Source organism: Pseudonaja textilis, chromosome 10 (assembly GCF_049901715.1).
Source record: "Pseudonaja textilis isolate UNSWEBS1 chromosome 10, rPseTex1.2, whole genome shotgun sequence".
Classification (NCBI taxonomy): Eukaryota; Metazoa; Chordata; class Lepidosauria; order Squamata; family Elapidae; genus Pseudonaja; species Pseudonaja textilis.
In genome coordinates, this window is record NC_141999.1 from 12,224,453 (window position 1) to 12,245,971 (window position 21,519).

General features: G+C 45.0%; 1 protein-coding gene across 5 annotated transcripts in view; it reads right to left on the bottom strand.

Moving 5' to 3' along the window:
* The window catches only part of FGR (FGR proto-oncogene, Src family tyrosine kinase), a 67,931-nt gene that overhangs the window by 43,656 nt on the left and 2,756 nt on the right, over nt 1-21,519 (bottom strand). Inside the window, exon 1 of one of the 5 annotated variants that reach the window (XM_087939724.1) lies at nt 15,925-16,062. The exons of 1 other annotated variant lie outside the window; for it this stretch is intronic. The gene's annotated coding sequence lies outside the window, so the exon portion shown is untranslated. Of the gene's footprint in view, nt 1-15,597; nt 15,872-15,924; nt 16,063-21,519 lie in introns of those variants that run through there. 3 more of the 5 variants (XM_087939727.1, XM_087939723.1, XM_087939729.1) reach the window with 3 other exon arrangements.

Here is a 21,519-nt window from a genome sequence, read left to right on the forward strand (position 1 = left end):
GGGAACGTGGTCTTCTTAAGATTAGCAAGGCAGGCACACGCTTGCTGTGGAGTAACCTCTGAGCCCCTCCACAACCAAAGTCCCTGGCAAGAAGACCACCATCTACCCAGAGAAGCAGATGGTCTCTAAGGGGGCCAGCTAAGCAGAGGATGCTGGGATTCAGCAGGTCTTGCCAAGTGTGAGAATCGGAGTTAAGAGACAATCAGTGGACCCCCACCACAGAAAAGTCAGAGGGAATTCTGGAATTCAAAAAGCTCAGAATTGCAGAGGTGATGATAACTTGTATCATCATCATTGCCTTTTAATGACCCCATAATCCCTTGAGGGGTGGAGTCTAGGCAACTGAATGGAGCGGAGTGTTTAGTGGCCTGGATGCCCTTCCTATCGCCAATGTGGAGTTATATTCAGCAGATATAATCTTGACGTGCCCTGAAAGAAAAATATCTGCCTCTACCTAGAATCGAACTCACAGCCTCCAGACTGTGGGGTGAGAACTCCACCTCTAGGCCACCGTACCCCTTCATAGTGATAACCTGTATGCTGTTGTAAAACATCTTGGGAAACAGGGCGAAGGCTATAGCCAGGGGAACTGTTGGACAAGAGGTTGCTCAGTCCACAGAAGGAATAAGGCTATGACAATGTCTCACAAGGGACCCATTCCAGTTTCATGGGGTAGAAAGGCGAAAGGCAATGCAGGACAAACGTTATTTTCAGATTTGCAAAATTCTGTTAATGCAACTTTATGATAAAGTTGAATTAATTCATCTGGGTGAGCTTCCTTTCTGGGCTATCTCACATGGTTGACATTGATCTTGCAAGCTTCAAAGTCCATTTCTCTCCCATCTTCTCCCAAGGTCATTCCCACCTACCGCATCATGACACTCAGCAGTGATGGGATTCCAAAAAGGTTATTACCGGTTCTGTGGGCGTGACGTGGCGTGGTGTGGCTTGGTGGATGTGACAGGGGACGGATGCTGTAAAATCCCCACTCCCTTGTGTCCAGTTTTGGTCGTCACAATGTAAAAAAAGATGTTAAGACTCTAGAAAGAGGGCAGGGAAGAGCAATAAAGATGATTAGAGGGATAGAGGCATAGGAAGAACAGTTGCAGGAACTGGGAATGTCTAGTCCAGAGGTCTCCAAACTTGGCAACTTTAAGACTTGTGGACTTCAACTCCCAGAATTCTAGGAGTTGAAGTCCACAAGCTATGCTGGCTGGAGAATTCTAGGACTTGAAGTCCAAAGTCTTAAAGTTGCCAAGTTTGGAGACCCCTGGTCTAGTCCAATGAAAAGAAGGACTAGGGGAGACAAGCTATTCTCCAAAGCCCCTGAGGGCAGGACAAGAAGCAACGGGTGGAAACTAATCAAGGAGAGAAGTAACTTAGAACTAAGGAGAAATTCCCTGACAGTTAGAACAATTAATCCGTGGAACAACTGGCCTACAGGAAGTTGTGAATGCTCCAACACTGGAAGTTTTTAAGAAGAGATTGTATAACCATTTGTCTGAAGTGGTGTAGGGATTCCTGCCTAAGCAGGGGGTTGGACTAGAAGACCTCCAAGGTCCCTTCTCAATTTTCCAACATTCTGTTATTCTGCATGACCTCAGCCAATCTCCTAGACTGGCCCCCAAATGCAGAAATTTTTCAAATGTTGGGCTCTGGCCTCAAAAGCAGCTGTCATGTCAACTTTGCTCTCTTAATACTGTATTAAACTGCCGAGCGCCCAAAATTTAAGAAGTTCTGCATTTTCCTCCTTCATCCCCACCCTTGCTGTGTTAGCTCTTGTTCCGTGTGACTGGCTGGTAAGAGGTAGTGAAAAACAAATGGTGGTAACTTGAGCCTACCGTTCTGGAGCAGGAACTGGGGGGTGACTGTCGCAGACTGAAGGTTGTTGATTGTTGCTGGCTTCAGAATGGGATGCTAGAGGCCCAATGTCAAAAAATAAAAGCGTGAGGCTAGGAGAGAAATTACCTTCGGTATAATTTCTCTTCCCATTTTGAATAGTAGCAAATAGTAAGTAAAACGGCTCCATAGGCCAATATTGAATCACAGTACAAAAATTACAGTGTCAATCTGTTGTGTGTTTCTCAACACTGAACTGATACTAAACCTGTAGTCCTCAACTTACAACCCCAATGGAAACCCACATTTCCATTGTTAAGCAAGACAGCTGTCAAGTGAATTTTGCTCCATTTTTATGACCTTTATGACCTTAAACGAATCACTGCAGTTGCTAAGTGAATCCCACAGTCCTTAAGTGAATGTGGGCTTCCCCCGTTGACTTTACTTGTTGGAAGCCAGCTGGGCAGGTTGCACATGGGGATCCTATGACCACGGGAAAGGGCAACTGTCAGATATACCTGCCAGTTGCCAAGCAGCCTAATTTGGATCGTGTGACTAACTATGCTGCATGTACCGTAAATGTGAAAACCAGTCGTAAGTCACTTTTTCCAGGGCCGCTGTAACCTCAAACAGTCACTAAACAAATGGTTGTACATCGAGGACTACCTGTATTATGCAAAGGATGATGGAAAAATTAGAACAATTAATCAGTGGAACAACTTCCTTCCAGAAGTTGTAAATGCTTCAACACTGGAAGTTTTTAAGAAGATGTTGGATAACATTTGTCTGGAATGGTATAGGGTTTCCTGCCTAAGCAGGGGGTTGGACTAGAAGACCTCCAAGGTCCCTTCCAACTCTGCTATTCTACATTGGTAAGAGATGCACACGCCCCCTCTTAAAGTAATCCATGATAAAGGAGTCTCTGCTCCTAATTCCAGCACCATTCAAAACATTGATTTGATTACAGATTAACAGGAGTTGGAAGGGACCTTGTAGGTCATCTAGTCCAACGCCCCACCCAAGCAGGAGACTCCACACCAGTGATGGCTAACCTTTTCCAGACCGAGTGTCTAAAGTGCATGCATGTGTGTGCATGCGCAAACCCCCAAAATGCAATGCGCCCCACCCGTGCATGCGCATGTGACCCCATGCATGTGTCTTGTGCATGCATGTGTGGCCGTGTGCAGGTGCCTCAGCTTCCACACATGCACCCTACCCCGTCATGCATATGCGTGCAGCCCCCCCCATACGCACCCTGCCCACCGCACATACGCAGCAAAGACCCAATGACCAGCTAGCTAGTGGGAGGTGCGCGCATATGTGTGATGGAGCTGAACTAGGGCAAAGGCTCACGTGCCTACAGAGAGGGTGTTGTATGCGACCTGTGGCACATGTGTCATAGATTCGCCAACACGGCCCAACACCCTTTCTGACATATGGCAGCAGGGGTGGGGTCTGATAGGGTTAACTACCAGTTCGGTCATTTACGAGGTTTGGTGATTTACGATGTGCTTCCCCGCATGCTGCCGGTGTGCGCCTGTAAATCGTCATCAGCACACTGCATGCAGAGAAGCAGCCTTTCAAAAAGCCCTTTTTTCCTGCTTTTTTAACTGCAGCTGTGCCTCGCACGGCAGCTGAAGTTGAAAAATTAGGAAATAAAGATCAGGTAAGAGCCCGGGTGGGTAGGTGAGCAAAAACATCAGCAGACATAGAACTGGTTCTATGTCTGCTGCTCTTCAGAGCTACCGGTTTGACAGAGGTGGACAGAACCGGTAGAAACCCACCCCTGGATGGCAGTCCAGTCTCTTCTTGAAAGCCTCCAGTGATGAAGCTCCCACAACTTCTGAAGGCAACTTCTGTCCCATTGGTTGATTGCTCTCACGGTCAGATAATTTCTCCTTATGTCTACACTGAATCTCTCCTTGATCAAAACGCGCGCTTGCCTATGAAGTCGTGTTTGCGTCGAATCTTAGAACCTGAACTGTGCAGAAGGGAGAGACTTGCAAAGCGTCCCTGAAAAACGGAAGGGCAACGCAGCGGCAGCAAGGTCTGAAGAGTAGCCGAGGGTCTGAGTAAGGCACAAGGCAGGGAGGAAGTGTGCAGGAGAGTGAAGGGCGTTTGTTGGTGGGAAACAGGATGGAGACAGGAAGCCACCAGATTCCGGTCCAATTCACTGCAACTACAAGGAGGAAGCGGAGCAAGAGACGGGGGCGGGCAAGGCAGGGGGAGAACAGGGATGGGGCTGAAAACAGCCCAGCGTCCTCAGAGGGAATATACAGCAGCTGGTAACTGAGGGTCAGCTTGAGGACCAGAGAAAGAGAGCGGGGCCTTCCTGGAAATCTCATTTCACCAGTTCTTGACTGGGAAGACCTGTGGTTCAGCTGATATTGGGGAGGGTTTCCATGACAGGATGAGGAGAGAAGTGTTAGGATCAGGCCACATGCTGATCGAGGCCAAAATGCCTTTCACACTTCTGAGGTTATGTCCAGATATGGTCAACACACAGAAAAAAACCAAATGGGATGACCCAGGGTGGGATACAAAAGCAACACAGTCACAAAAACAGGTGAAGTCCCTTTAATTCTTTCAACTTGGCTTCAAAACTCCAAATATCCTTGACTGGAGATAAAAAAAACTCCCCCACAAACAGTTGCAAAAAAAGAGGACATACCGTTTAAATTAAAAATGCCTATAAATTATAAAGAGTAAAAACAACACAAACCACCTGAAGCAATTAAGAGAACTAGGCAAGATAAGGGCTTGAAGATGTCCACAGATACTGGAATACATACTGGGAAGAACGCCAAACTCAGATAAGAACCGACAGACTAGAAATATTTTCACGCTTTGTTTCCAGCGCTGGTTCATGTGCAGTCTGTCCTTTTAACCAGTTCTCACAGCTGCAGCCCATGAAGGGGATCAAGGCCTTTTCCTCCCTCGTAGACCACACCATTCACGTTTCTCCCTCATCCTCTCCTCCCTGCGTGCCCTCGGATGGAGAAGGGATGGGCCTGGGTCCTCCTCTGACTGCCCAGCCGAAGGCCTGTGCCCTTCCCCAGCTTCCTCCACAACCTCCGGAGCCACACTTCCATTCCCTGTGGGCTGTTCCTCCTCTCCCTCAGAGTCAGTCTCCAACAGGGGCATGACACTAAAACTGTGCAAGCTATGCATTGTGAGATTTGGGCTGGTCCAAACCTCACCTCTATACTATTGGCATCTCAAACCAAACTTCTAAGAACCCCAAACTAGAAGAGTTATTAGAGACAGAGAGAGACAGAGAGAGAGAGACAGAGAGACATACAGAGAGAGATGGAGACAGAAATATGTAAGAGAAATGGAAGAGTGGATATCCAAAGAAGCTGGAGATTGTATATCAAGCCATTCAAACACAATTGTTGATCTTCTCTTATCAACATAAAAACCAGAATACCAGAATTCTTCAATGAGTTTTTCTCAAAATTTCTTACTGCTTCTTCATTCACTTATCAACCTAGGGACTAGCTGGAAAGAAAATAACTCCATTCACATTTGGTCATCTCCTGCCTCTGTTCTAATAATGGCAACGGTCAGAACAGGATATGTGTCAATCACCTTGTCAAACAATAGGCTTATGCAAGCAAGAAGGGGAACATCTGTGATGTGCAATCACTTCCAAAACCTCATGGTTTTGTTTGCAGGCTGTTTGCTCTTGATGTAGCATGCTGTGTGATTCCAGGCATTATCATTGGTAAGCCATGGTTTGTGGCTTACAATAATCAGCAAGCCATCATTAAATGATCCATGGTTTGGCATGATCAGTAATCCCAGTACACAAGCTTACATGACCTTTGATTATCTTCATAGTTCCATTTTGAGGTTGCCTACCCTGCAAGCAATGATGCAGTAATGTCTCCTCTAACAACGGAAATCTGACCTTGAAAATTAATCCTCCTTTTTTTGGAGTCCAGAATTTTACCTGTAATGTTTAGCTAAACACATTTGCACATCAGGACATTCGAGGGAGGAGACACACTAATCAAGGTCCCCTTAACTTGGCATCTTTAAGACTTGTGGACTCCCAGAACTCCCGGAATTCTTAAAAGTCCACAAGTCTTAAAATTGCCAAGTTTGGAGGCCTCTGATCTACATGGAAGGAGGTGTTCTCCCTATCAAAAGAAGATGATTCAGGAAAAGGATTAGAAGAAGCCTCTTGCTCAAGGCTACAGAATGAATCAATGAAAAGGGCAGCCAGCCTTCAGATCCATCTCTAGAAATGTGGCTTTCTTTCAAGCTTTCCTGATCATGGACTTGGGACTCAAACAGGCAAATAAGACCAGATGTAGCATCCAATCAGAGCTAGCCTCAACAATGCAGTCCAAGTCTTATCTATCCTTCTTCGAGTAGCACAGTGTTTTTGACATCTTTAAGATGTGTGGACTTCAACTCCCAGAATTCCTCACCTAGTTTGGAGTTGGAAGTCCAAACATCTTAAAGTTCCCAAGTTTGAGGACATAGGGTTAGCACAAAACAGAGCCAGCATCAGAATTGCCAATTCTGGGTTTCATCTGTTTTGACTCTCTATCATATCAAGTTCTCATAGATCACCCAATGAGGCTCTGCAGCATGACTTAGGATCAGCTGGTTTTTAGAACTCGCTTGAGCTCCACTAGTTTGGTTTGCTTGCCCCATATCCCATTCCCTCTTTTACAACTCCCCATCAAAAATAAGTTTAAAAAATGTGAAAATATCAGGACACAAAAACAACCAATGAGGATTTAGGCAGATCCAACCCTCTCTATTGGACTTACTAAGAATATGACTGAAACTGGTCTGCAGGACAACCGCCTCTCCTGAGGGAAAGAGGAAGAAACCAATTGAAAGTCACAAATAAAGTGAAAGTTTCAAATAAGCAAGACTCTTGATAAATCCGGGGGTTTTCAGGGAGATTCTGAATGACTCCATTTTGGAGAATTGCTAATAAGGAATTCTGCAAATACACCCACACACCCCATTCCCCACCCTACCAAAATGAAGTAGTAGATTTTCTCCGCTTTCTTCTACCTTAGCAGAACCTTGGAAACAAGCAGATTTCAGAAACAGAGGCGGGAGATGAAAAAAAAACAGGTGGAAACTAATCAAGGAGAGAATCAACCTCGAACTGAGAAATTTCCTGACGGTGGGAACTCCGTGGAATGAGTTACCTCCAGAAGTTGCGGATGCTCCTACACCGCAGGATTTTAAGAAGAGACTAAACAACCATTTTGTCTGAAATAGTATAGGGTCTCCTGCTTAAACAGGAGGTTGGACTAGAAGACCTCCAAGGTCCCTTCCAACTCTGTTATTCTGAGAGATGAGGGGTATGAAGGAACTCAGGAAACAAAGGGTTAATGGAATTGGCAAATGCTGGAGTGGGGGTGGGAGGCCAGTTAATACCTAGTGGGGTTGAGTCACTGCCATGCCTCCAACATTTCCCATGCAGGTAGATGGGGCTTACAGATAATACTAACCTTTTAATCATAATCTACAATGGTTGGGTTCACCCAGCCTACTGCTCCTGAGCTATATAAGTGACCTTGTAGCTAGGTGTGAATGCAGCTCTGAAACAGAGGGTGCTCTGTCTGTGAAGTTTTCCAAGCAGAAGATGTACGATTGCCTATAGCTGGCACTGGATTTACTTCATTAAGTGGGAGGCTAGGTTAGACGTCAATCAAAGCCAAGGTCCCAAAGTCCAGTTGCATTTTTGAAAGCACCGTTGGGACAACCATGACCTGGATGACTGAGAACCCCACAATCAAAGCAAGGCACAACAAAATAACTAAATCTATCTATGGAGTTAACGATTTCTGCATCTCTCGAAGGCTTTAAAAGGTGGCTGGGGAAACCATTTCTCCTGAATGCTTTAGTGTTGCAAAGGGTTGAACTACAAATAGACCTCAACTTATGACACGTTAATAAAACAATTGGCCAGACTTACGACAGCCTCGGACAGAGTGCTTTACTATGGCTCATAAAGCACTTCTGGCCACTGTAGAATGTTGTATCCGCCCCACCCCCGCTTTCATGTGCACATGGCCGTATTTTGGTGCTTGGCAACAATTCACATTTAAAACTGGTTGAAGCAACCCATGATCACAATTTACTCATTTGGGAGAATAAATTTTGACTTACAACCACATGATTTGCTTAACATGATTCAGACTTACGATGGTGTGATCTGCTTAAAAACTACTATCAAATCGGACCCAGTCACATGGGTGCCTTGACTTAAGGCCAAAATTCCAGTCCCAATTGCCATCATAAATAGCAATAGCACTTAAGACTTATATTCCGCTTTACAGTGCTTTATAGCCCTCTCTAAGCGGTTTACAGAGTCAGCCTCTTGCCCCCAACAATCTGGGTCCTAATTTTACTCACCTCGGAAGGATGGAAAGTTGAGTCAACCTTGAGCCTGGTGAGTTTTGAACTGTCAAACTGCAGGCAGCTGGCAGGCAGCAGAAGTAGCCTGCAGTACTGCACCCTAGCCACTATGCCACCATGGCTCATAAATAGAGGACTACCAGTAAATTATTATTTTTTTCCAAGTTTGACAACTTTGGGGTGGGTGGACTTCAACTCACAGAATTCTCCCATGAATTATGACACTTCCAAAGAAGGGGGGGAAATGTTAGTCCATGCTGTAAACACAAATTTCTAACAATCCGGCCCTAACCTGTTCATACATATCAGCACAAAATTTATCCTAAATACGGATTCTTTCGTTCAAAAGCACAGAACAACCCAGTCACAAAAGGAAAGCTTTGTTACACCCCCATGTACTGTATCAGTGACAAATCCCTCTGCACGCTGGAAAACCTACTAAATAAGTAACAAATCTTTTTATGATTCTATTCAAGGTTTCAATTTTCCAGATCCCACTGAAAACTCTGAATAGACAGACAGCAGCTATCTCTATGCGGATGTGCGGAGTGAGGACTGACTGCGGAGGTTGCTACATATGCTACATTTTGTACTTGCTGACTACCCAAGTACACGATGAATGCACATCAAGGCATTTTTTTGAACAGCACACATATGTTTCAATAGAGATATTTGCTGGGAGGGAAGGCTTTGCCGATAATGAACATTCCCCAGGCAAATGAGTGCTTCAGCATAGCCAGGACATTAATAAAAGCTGTTCTGCTTGGCCACGGAGTCTTGCAGGTGGGAACTGGCTTTTCACATCCAAAACACAATAACACAGTAGTTCCATTACATAAAGTTATTCATTTAAGCCACCCAGATATTGCTATTTATACAGCTGGGAATCCAAAGGTTTGATCTCGCCTCTCTCTCTTTGTTAAGATATGAGCTAATCCACAGCCTGCCTTTTGACTTGCAGGTCTATAAGAAAGATTTTAAGAAACCTTAAGGCTATAATGGACCAAAGTAGCAAATTCACTAAAGGTCAATAAAATGGAGTGTCCGATTCACACAACACTCCAGGTCAATGAGGCAGAATGCTGGGCTCCAATAACTTAAGATGACCAAATCAATTGAACCATAGTTAGCTTGAATCCAAAAGGTTGACTCAGACTTCCATCATTCCAAGGTCTGTAAAATGAGGACCCACATTGTTGGGGGCAATATGCTGACTCTGTAAACTGCTTAGAGAAGATTGTAAAAGCACTGCTGGGGAGAATAGTATATAAGAGAGGCAGTTAAAACACAGAGTTGCCAGAAGTAAAGTATTTTATTTTGGGCTGAAGTTATCTTGGTTGGTGTCCTTCCAACAGACTGTGCCTAGTTATCTCCTTGGATTTGGTAATTACTTATCCTGCTCAGTTGTGGAAATTTCCTTAATTGTAGTTTCTTTGGTTTTTATTTTACCTCTATCTGCTCATTAAGTTCGGACTATATTGCTTTCTTTTGAAGACTATTTGAGTAAGTTTTATCTCCAATTGAGAATTATTGAACAGTGGGGCCAAGTTGGAGGCATTAAAGGACATTTATTTATGTTTTGGATTTTGTTACATTTGTGTTACACTCTGTGTTTGCCAGTTTATGAACCCACCCCAATGACATAGTAGTTTCTTTAAAGCAGAGGTCCCCAAACTTGGCAACTTTAAGACTTGTGGACTTCAACTCCCAGATGGTTTGGTTCATACAATATGCAAAGGCAATGGCTGACTCCCAATTATGTGAAATGCAAATGGAACATGTTATACAAATCTAGCTATGAAGCTAAGTTCTTTTCAAATCAGCTCTCTAATGCATGCATCACTAATATACAAATTATTGTGGTTAAATTGTAGTTCTGACAGGAAAGTCAGTTCCCAGTATTGTGAAGATATAAATTACTTGCTAAACCATGCAAAATTTCAAGAGTTAAAATCAGGGTTTTCAAACTTGGCCAACTTTAATATGTGTGGACTTCAATTCCCAGAATTCCTCAGTCAGCATGGAGGAATGAAGTTTGGTCAAAGCTAAAGTGTTTGCCAGTTTATGAACCCGCCCCAATGACACAGTAGTTTCTTTAAACCAGAGAATTCTGGGAGTTGAAGTCCACAAGTCTTAAAGATGCCAAGTTTGGGGACCCCTGCTTTAAACAAATAACTGATTGCCTAATTGATTAATTAGGGACCATCAATTGGTGTAAACTCTTAATAACCACATAGATTTTCTCCAGAATCATCCTCCTCAACCTGGCCTTTCAAATCTCTAAATGATAATTCACTGTAATTTTATGTCATAATTGCCTTTTTTTACAGAACTATAATGTAGAGAAAGTTCCACTATAAAGCAACATAAAACTTTATTAAAAGGGACAATCACATTCTCACGAATTCCTCTTTAATACTGTATTTCCTTTTGTTTCTATGATAATGCACGAGAACCAAATATATCTTAGCCAACAAAACATTGAATTCTCAGATCTTTAGCTAATCAACCAAAGTTGCATGATTAATGTGCAGTTCTACTTAACTATCATTTCATCCCACATTGGCACAACAGCTGGTACTAGACAACTAAGGATGACCTGCCAAGATCTTATGGGTACAAATCTTAGCAATATCAATTTATGTAGGGGAAAATGCATGGGCTGATTGACAAATAATGTGAATTTCTTCCTCAAAATGCAGTGCCAGATGGGAAAACTTGCTAATTAGACTTCTAGAAGGTATCCTCCCAGCCCATCTGGAAACCACTTAGTTGGGGAAAACTAGAGTGACTAAAAAAAGTTTATAATTGGGACTTTCTGCTCATAAAGCACATGTCCCCAAACTCAAATCTGATTCATTTGTCTCTGCCCTAGCAATAATGAGCCTGAATAAGGAAATGGGTTAAAACTAGGAAGAAGTTGTTGGAAATCTGTTTCCAAATTTTTGGAAGTGTAAACATGTATCAGGCACATTTAATCACATGTGGCGGACTTGCAATGCTGCAAAAAAATATTGGAGACTGATTCAAACATGGTTGGGACAAATGGTGGAAGAATGTATTCCATTTAAACCGGAATTTTTTTTTCCTAGGAATAATATCAGAAAAATTTAAGAAGGAAATAATGTATCTAACAGTACATGTATTGACAGTGTGGCTAGAATAATATATGCACAATACTGGAAAAATGAAATCATACCTCCAGAAACAGAAATAATAAGAAAAATTATGGCATGCGTAGAATCAGATAGTTTAACTTTAGAAATAAAAGACAAAGGAGAGCCTAAATATTATAAAACATGGAATAAATTTTATCGATGGTTATATAGCAGAAGACAAGGTCGAAATGTTAGTAGTTATGATTAGATTAATTAGTAATTAATATATTAAATAAGGAAATTATAAATGATGGTATAAAATGTATATATGTATAACATGGCTAAGTTGGATGTATTGTATTGTATTCTCATAATTAAAATTAAAAAATAAATTTTAAAAAAACAAGGAAGAAGTCAGATAATTTTTATCTGCTGTGACCAGAAGTAACTTGTAAGGATTTTTCAGAGAGATCTCAGCCCTATAAGATAGACCAGACTAAGAAAGCAATTCCATATAGGTCATGATTACTTGTAATGTAACAGCTATAAGCAACAATCTTGCAAGTACAGCAGTAGTAGGATTCAAAAAATTTTACTACCAGTTCTGTGGGCGGGGCTTGGTGAGCATGGCAGGCGAAGGATACTGCAAAATCCCCATTCCCTCCCCACCCCACTAACCTGCTTTCCAGCTCCGTTCTCCTGTGTAGGGCAACCAAAGAAGACCCAGCCGAATAGCTGGGACTCAGGAGGCGGAGAATAGATGGGGGCGGGGCCAGTCAGAGGTGGGATTTCCCGGTTCTCCGAACTACTCAAAATTTCTGCTATCGGTTCTCCAGAACTGGTCAGAACCTGCTCAATACCAACTCTGAAGTACACAGATAGCCCTCTTCTTACAACCACTATTGAGCCCAAAATTTCTGTTCTTAAGGGAGACATTTGTTAAGTAAGTTTTGCCCCATTTTATGAACTTCCTTGTCCCAGTTGTTAAGTGAATCGCTGCAGTGGTTAGTAACACGGTTGGCTTCCTCATTGACTTCACTTGCCGGAAAGCTGCAAAAAGTGTTCACGTGACCAGCAATGGTCATCAGTATGAACCAGTTGCCAAGCATCTGCGCTTTGATCACGTGATCGTGGGGATGCTAAAAGATGGTGTGAGAAATGGTCCTAAGTCAATTTTTTTTCAGTGTAGTAACTTTGAACGGTCACTAAATGAACTGTTGTAAGCCGAGGCCTACCTGTATGAATGTGTTTCCCCCTCCCTCGTCTTGTCTTCATGTAAATTAGGGATGGACGCGTCCCAGTCGTTTTCCCAAATTACTTTCTTGGCTCAGGTTTAAGCCACTGTTATCTCACCGCTGGCTTGGGAGCAAGTTCCTTCCAGGACATTCTCACTGCCTTTACAAGAAGGTCTTGCCATCAGGTGCAAGTAACCGGGAACAGAAGCAGAGTTCAAAGCACTGGAAGTTTATTCCATGCTACCTAGACACGAGAATCTGATCTACATGTAGCCCTTGGCTTACAATCGTTCATTTACAGGCCGTTCAAAGTTACAATGGCACTGCAAAAAGGGACCGTTTTTCAAATGACCCCTGCAGCATCCCCGTGAAAACACGATCAAAATTCAGACGCTTTGCATTTGACTCACATTTATGACGGTTGCAGTGTCTTGGGATCATGTAATTCCCTTTTATGGCCTTCTGACAAGCAAAGTCAATGGAGAAGCCAGATTCACTGCACTACCATTTTACTAACTTAACTGCAGTGATTTACGTAACACCTGTGGCAGGAAAGGTCGTAAAATGGGGCAAAGTTCACTTAGCAACTGTCTCATTTAGCAACAGAAATTTTGGGCTCAATTGTGATCGTAAGTTGAGGACTACCAGTGATAACAGTCAAGCCTAATTGGTGGTTAGGTAAGGGTCAACAGAATTCACAGGGAGGAGCTAGACTTGGATCTCTTGTGGGAACGCAATGTTTCCAAACTGATGACACATTTAACCCCGTGCTCCAGCTCAACCTGCTCATTTCTTACACTTAATGAGCAGCTCTACTCAAAAATGCTGGGAACCTAATCCAAATCCTTCGGTATTCACAATATCTACCCCCAACACTTTTTATCTGCAGTCCTTTTTCAAAAGCTGCTAGTCTAAAACCAACATTTTTACAAACAAAAAAAAAGCGGTGGGGGAACACTCCCTATGGGCCGCAGAAATGTTCTCTCTCAGGAAGGAGAATTAACTTCTGCTTAATGCTGGAGAGGAAACACCTCATTTAAGAATAGTCATAGTAACAGTCTTCCTCCACCCTCCTGGTCCTCTCATCCCCACACAATGCAATCTTCAGCTTTGAAAAACAGGATTTCCGTCAGGAGCTGAGATCAATTGCCGGATCTCCGAGTGTTGGAAATTAAGAGAAAACTGTTCCGTTTCTTGGGGGGTAGGGAGGAATTTCCAATTCTGGAACGGAGACATTTAATAATATACTGCAGTACAAATAATGCTAACATTTAAAAAAAAAACATCTTTACTGCTAATACTAACAAGAGTCAGAGTAAAAAATACCGGTAAACCTTTCTCTTAGAAGACTTTAAACATAAAAACAGAAATATTTCTAGTTGCAGTGAACAGACATAACTGAGCTACAAGCTTACATGTTGCAAAACCAGATAGTGTCACACAGGAGGGGGGAAATGGCTAAATTCAGGCACGGCTCAGTCTAAGCCATAAGGGTTGATCAGGGTTACTGAATAACCTGTAGGAGTTTTTTTAACGAGTGTTGCATTAAGTCAAAAGGATGTTATAGCCAGGTGAAGTTCAAAGTATAGTTTGTAAAGTTGTGTTCACTGGATCCCTCAACTAATTCAGTATGTTAAGCTTGGGTAGCCCAAAAGGGCCGTATGGGGTGTGGGGGGAATGGAGATGCTGTAGTTGGTAGCCTGGGGCTTATTCCATCGTGTGAACTCCGGCGGGAGTGGGGGGGGTTAGAGGGAGGGAAGTCCTAAGGCTGCAGGTAGTCATTTCAGCAGGATACATTCAAAACCAAAACAAAAGGCGCAAACTCAAGAGCCGTTTGCGGTCGCCGCCGCCGGCGAACTTTCTCAGAGGTTACTCGTCCGACCTACAACACAGCGTGCGCGACGAGGGGGCGGGGCTTGGGCCAGGAGCCTATCAATGGGGACGAAACGGGAGGCGCCTCCGGCCGAGCGAATTCGGTTGATCGAGTCTTGGCGATCCGGCGGCGGAAAGGAGCGGGCGCAAAAGGCAGGCGAAGGGGAAGCAAAGGGCAAGAGGAAGCCCCAAGGCGAGGGGTCGGGGGTGGGTGGGCGGAGCGGGCCACGACCCCACCCTGCAAAAGGGGGAAGGAAAGCGGCCACAGGTGTCCTGGCGGTCGCGCGGCGAATTCAACCGCAGCCTTTCTGGGTAGAGGTGGGGGGGGGGAGAGACCGCGCGCCCCTCTCGCCCAGAGAGCCCGCGAAAGGGATTTAGGAGCCTCCTTCGGATTAGGAAAGAGGGGGCAGTGGGGTCGAAGAGAAGTAACGTTCCTTGCCCCCGGATTGCAAACGGGGCGGGTATAGGCATTTGCGAAGGAAGCAGCAGCGCCTGACACACCCCTCCCCTAGAGATTGGACTGCCATTTGTCAGAAATGGTGTAGGGCCTCCCGCTTGGGCGGGGGTGTGGGGTTAGACTAGATGACCTACAAGGTCCCTTCCAACTCTGATTATCCGTTATCCCAGCCCCAGCCGCCCACCCTCGCGAGTCCAGTTCTGCACTGGTTGCGGACTGCGCGAAAAGGGATTTGAAGGAGATTGAAGCGTTTTGCAGGGAGAATCCGGAAGAGGGACAGAAGCGCAGCCCCGGCGAAGGTCCCACTCGGCCCTGCCCGTCCAGCCCGCCTCCACCCGCCTTGCGCAGTATGCCCTCCTCGGGAGCGCCTGCCAGCCGGACTGGGAATAAGGAAGTGCCTTCCGCATCTCTTCCCCTCCGCTGCCGGGAGCTCCGGACACCCCCGGAGCGACTCCCGCGCATCCCGTCCATTCTCAAACGCCTCCAGAGGCGACTGTCCACCCACCATCCCGTGGGCGGCCGGACGCGCGTGTTCCCCACCCCTCCGCCTGGTCCCGCGGCCTTGGCTTTCCCGGCGCCTTCCGAAGCGCGGGATGTGGGGATGGCCGAGCCCCTCCGGAAAAGCCATCTGCGAAACCCCCCACCCCACCCCCGGGGTCCAGGTTGGCCTAAAACGCCCGTTACACGTGCCGCCGGGTACCGTTTTCCTCAGCAGCCTCACGCCGGCTGGCAGGCTCGCCTTCCCGACCGGAACGGCTCCGCGACTGCGCTGCTTCTTTTCCCCGGCGCTTGGAACGGCTCGTCCGCTTCTCAAGCTCCGGAGCTGGGCGACCCTGCTGCGTCTTCAGCCGAGGCCGGCCAAGCGAAGAAAGTGAGGCTGGCCCGGCTGAGGAGAGCGCTTCTTGGGCGGGCATGCGCGCGCCGGAGTGTATAAATATATTCCCTGGCTGACCCTTCAGCTGGTCTACTGTAATAAGCGATTGCACAGGCACACGCGCGCAGGCACAGAAACCCTCGCTTTCCCCACCTTCCTTCGCTCTGCCCTCCCCTTTCGCTCTAAGCCGAGCCGTGAGGCGGGGGCCGAGGGCCGAGGGCGCGCGCGCGTGCGGTTGGATGCCTCGGCAGCATCTCCTCCTTCCAGGCCGCCGCCGCCGCCCCCGCCCCCGGTCGCTTGTCAGGCAGGGGACCCCACCCCACCCCCTCCACCCAACGCCCGGCTCCCACCCATCATCAGTGGGTCGTACGCTGGCTGCTCCTCTGGAGGAGGAATGAGGGGCGGGGAAGCGGGGCTCCTTTACAAGGGTATTTTAAAGGCATTTCGGGCGAGTTTGGAAAAAGGAAGCGCTTCCTCTTCGGTTTTGGATGACCGCTCCCCAGCCCGGCCTTTAGAAGCCGCGTCCGTAGGACGGCCTTTTGCAGGATCGTAAACCGAAACTGCTACTTCTGCTCTGCGTTAAATGTCAGAGCGGGGGTCAATCCGAGTCCTGCCGACTTGGCTTTATGGGCTGGCTACCGGATCCTGGGTGGGTATGTAGGGTTTGTTCACTGATAGGGCACTGTACCATAGTTGAGTATGTCTGAACCCAACCTGTGTGGTTTATTGCTCCATGTTTCGTCCCAACTTGGATTATGGTCCTTTAGGAAGTTAGCACCCACACCTCTCCTAGAATATTGAAATATCCTAGGAAATATTAAAAAGGCAGAATATTTCCCTTAAAAAGAGTAGAAACTCAGAAGCAGGAACTCACCTCAGAAGTAGCAGCTCACTCCCACCTTTGTTAATGGGTGGGCCATTAAGGCCTGGGCCGGAATACTTTACATAACAAAGATCTCCAGGTAAAGCTCAATTGCTCAAAAGCCCTTTCAGTGCATCATCATCATCCAGCAAGGCTCAACCAAGCCTGGAACACAGGACAAGCCTACAGAGTTGCCCCTGCATGGCCTCATGGGAGTCTGACAACCATTTAGAAACAAGCTTCAATTCAAATCCCAATGAAGGTTATAAAACCTAGGCACTCGCAGCCCTCAGCCCATTTTTCTTGGTCTCTTCCTTCTTGACCTTCCCTTCTCACCTTGAAGCATGTGATCATCCTTCCTTTTCACTTTGGAGCTCCAAGCCATGTGGTCCTGCTGTCCACCATTAAACCATCTTTCCAAACAGCCTCCATGTTTCCAGTGTCTTTTTCCCCACTTGGAACTGAACCCAGATGGATATTTCTTTCAATGGTCCCATGTGTCATCCATTGTTCATGGTTCTATGTGTCATACAAACTCAGAAAACTGGGTTGAGCAAATTATGGATATAAATATTGTGGAGCTGTAACTAGTCTACTCTTGTCTGAGACTCAGCCAGATCTGTTGCTTTCCCAACTTGGTGGGTGTTAATCTTGTAAGAAATAAGGAAATTCAAAAATAAAATAGTATATAAGACACTTAAAGGTTTCACAAATTGGGGTTGGACTAGATGACCTGCAGGGTCTTTTCCAACTCTGTTAATCTGTTGTCAAATGAAATATATCTCCGTGTGTGTGTGTGTGTGTGTGTGTGTGTGTGTGTGTGTGTATGCTTTGCATTTATACTTTTGACATGCTCCATTGTTAAGCCTTTTTATATTTTTATCTTATGTATAATATGCCTTTTTATATTATTATGTTGGGGGGGTTGTTATAATCTCTTTGGAAAAATGGTAGTATATGATGAGCTTTTAAAAATTGTATCTTCATAAATTAGAAAGAGGCCCTTATGAGGGGATGCTACATTCCTTAATGCTAAGGAAAAATGCCATATAGGTAGCCAAAGCAAGAGGTACGGAGGGGTACAGATGAGAACATAATGGAAGGATTCTCCCTAGAGACATCCTAGAATTAGCTGCAACATCTGAGAGCAATCCAAGGAGTTTGAACTTGGGAGAGAATGAGGGAGGAGGGAACTTGGGTGATGAGATGAAACTATATCAAGTATGTTTTGAGGTTCTAAAGGTGTAGCTTTTGATTTGAACCTGCTTGTTGAGGTTCTAAAGACTACTGGCACTTTGCAAACCGTCTGATATTTCTTTTTAATAAATCCTCTTTGTTTTCAATGAACCAAGTTTTTTTTTTTGTTGGCTTTGAGTTATTTCCAACAACCTTCCTTGGGCTATTTTTGGGTGGTCCAACTTGCCTGAATTCAAGCCTGTGGATTTGTTGTTGTATGTATTGGGCAGATCCAGAAAATGGGTTAGTCTGGGGTCATGATAGAGTGGTGGTTTTCAGCTTATCTGCAAAGCCAGTGACTGAATCTGGCCTTTCAGCACAGAATGGAACATGAAATATTGCGCCACTGAACTTTGGACTGGTAAATGATTGGCTTGAAAAACGGGAACAGAAGCCACTGGTTGCTGGTTCTCAACAAATCTTTTAGAAGAGATTAATTGGATTATAACTTTTCACAGTATGATGGTGGTGCATGCTCAAAACTGCCTTAAACCTATACATTTTCCAAATAGGATATACTATCTTCAATCTAAGGGAGACTCCACCAAATGGAAGTTAGTCCATTGTAGCCAAACCTAAACAAATCAATGACGGTGTTCAACACTGAGCAACTATCTACTTAAATCAGCCTTTTATTCAGAACAATGAGGACTGGAACTTTAGGAAAATGCCCACTACTCCTGAGAATCTCTAATTACAGGTGAGACTGTCTGATTTAATAATAAGCCAGTACAAATAGTTTTTTCAGTCCTTGTTACTAACAGTTGTCTGTCAAGATTGGAATTAATGTTTGTTTTCTGCAAAATAAGTAACATTTTCGGGCGTGAGTAAATTCCCTGGAATTATTTGGAGAATTTTTCAAGCATCTGTTTCCTCTGTATCCAAAAGGCAGGGATCTCTGAACTGGAAATAAAACTCTCACCAACTTTGCATGCCAACAGAGATCAGATTGTACTGCCAGATACATGCAAGAAAGACTCATACAGGTGGTCCTCAACTTACGACCACAATTGAGCCCAACATTTATGTTGTTGAAACATTTGTTAAGTAAGTTTTGCCCCATTTTACGATTTTTCTTGCCAGAGCGGTTAGGTGAATCGGCTGTGAATTTTATTCATTCACAGCCCGTAATGAGTCTGAAACAGTTTGTAAAGAGTCCCATGGAAGTCTGCCAAAGTCCTTCAGGATAAGTCTGATAAGCACGCACCTTTATCTTCCTTGAAATGCTGCCAACAACTAAATGTCCAATTAGTTATACAAGGCCAAATGGAGCACAAATTCAACACAGAGCTTCAGGTTTCAAACCGACCTGTACGAACAAAGTTGCTTCCTGCAAAGGTTCCTGTCCCTTTGCTCCTCCTTTATGTCTTATGGGAGGGCCAATCACCTCCAAGCCTTACTCCCGAGTTGCCCCTTTTGTCTTAACTGTTCTTGCCTTCTGGCAGCTCTGCGCACATGCACACTGGGAACAGGCTCCCCTTGCTTCTCTACCTTGTTGCTGTCAGATTCTGGAGGCTCCGAGTCAGCACATAACTCCCGGATGGCCCTGGCGCCATCTCTGTATCAGATGCAGGACCTTCGTCCAAGTCCTCCCCAGACTCCCAGACTGGCCCATGTTCCTCCCCACTGTCCAACTCTGCTGCCGTCTCTGCAGGCTACCGGTGGACCACAATACATTGACTTGCATGTCAGAAGGTCACAGAAGGTGATCACATTGACTCTAGGACACTGCAACCATCATAAATACGAGACAGTTGCCAAGCATCTGAATTTTGATCACGTGGTCATGAGAATGCTGTGATGGGCATAAGTGTGAAAAATGGTCATAAGTCACTTTTTTCAATCCAGGGGTAACTTGGGTCACTAAATGGACTATTTTAAGTCGTGGACTCCCCACCCTTAAAATCTAAAGCGGTGCAATTGGTGTGCAGGTAGTTCTCAACTTATAACCACAATTGGTACCAGGATGTCCATTGCTAAGCAATAGCAGTTATCAAATGAATAACAACTCAGACACAGACTTCAGAGAATAATTAGGACTGCAGAAAAAACAATTGCTACCAACCTGCCTTCAGTCGAGGACCTGCATACTGCACAAGTCAAAGAGAGGGCTATGAAAATATTTACAGACCCCTCACATCCTGGACACAAACTGTTTCAACTCCTTCCCTCAAAATGATGCTATAGAGCACTGCACACCAGAATAACTAGACACAAGGACAGTTTTTTCCCGAAAGCCATCATTCTGCTAAACAAATAATTCCCTCAACACTGTCCACCTATTTACTAAGCCTGCACTACTATTACTGTGAATCTTCTCATCACTCCTTATCACCCATCCCCTCCCACTTGTGATTGTATGACTGTAACCTTGTCGCTTGTATTCTTAGGGTTTTTTAATTGACTCTTTCCTAGTATGATTTGATTGCTTATTGTACCCTATGACTATCATTAAGTGTCGTACCTTATGATTCTCGACTCCTGATGAATGTATCTTTTCTTTTATGTACACTGAGAGCATTTACGCCAAGACAAATTCCTTGTGTGTCCAATCACACTTCTATTCTAACTCAGTTTCATAATCTTTTTTGCCATGATCATTGAGCAAATGTTGCTCCGCACCCCATTGACTTTGAGAGTTGGAAGCCCCCTGGAGAAAAAAAGTGGTTGATCACATGACCCCAGGAGCAGGGGTCTCCAACCTTGGCAACGTTAAGCCTGGTGGACTTCAACTCCCAGAATTCCCCAGCCAACAAAGCTGGCTGGGGAATTCTGGGAGTTGAAGTCCGTCAGGCTTAAGGTTGCCAAGGTTGGAGACCTCTGCCCAGGAGGATGCTAAAATCATGTAAATACATCCTGGTTATCAACTCCTTGAATTTTGATCACGGGACCACAGGGATGCTGGAATTGACCGATCATAACCTTTTTCACCACCGTTGTAACTTTGAGCAGTGGTTAAACGGGCGCAAGTCAAGGGCTACCTATGTACCAATTAAGCTGAAAAATCAGACTCAAAGCCAATGTTCCCATTATATGCTTAATCAGGCCTTACGTAGTTTACTCACTGAACTAGCAATAACCTCATCATGTGACCGTACAGTTGTTGCTTCATCCAAGCATGGAGAAGAGGACCTGAGCCTTCTCACCCGGACTGGCTCCGGGGATTAGTTGTCAACACAGAAATGTACCATTGCAAAATTTAGAGGAGGAACAAAGGGGGAAAAATCAGTGTTTCACCAGAGAATGAGGAGGAAGGAACCAGAGGAGAGCTGAGATGGGAGGATATGAAGCTGCAGCCTTCACTCTTCCTGGGTTGTAGGGCAGGACAGTTCTGAAGCTGCCTGAAGAAAAGGCTCACACTCACACACACACATACCACTTCCCCTCAGGTTTTGCTTGAAGCAGTAAATTTATATTCTTATCAGTCTGGTGTATATTAATGCAGAACACCATGACAAGTCAGAATGGCAGGTAACATGGAAGGGACCATAGAGGTCTTCTAGTCCAACCCCCTGCTTAGACAGGAACCCCTATGCCATTCTGGACAAATGGCAAATCTCTTCTTGAAAAACCTCCTGTGATGAAGTTTATTGCTCTCCCTGTCAGGAAGTTTCTCCTTAGTTTTAGGCTGCTTCTCTCTCTCTCTTCTT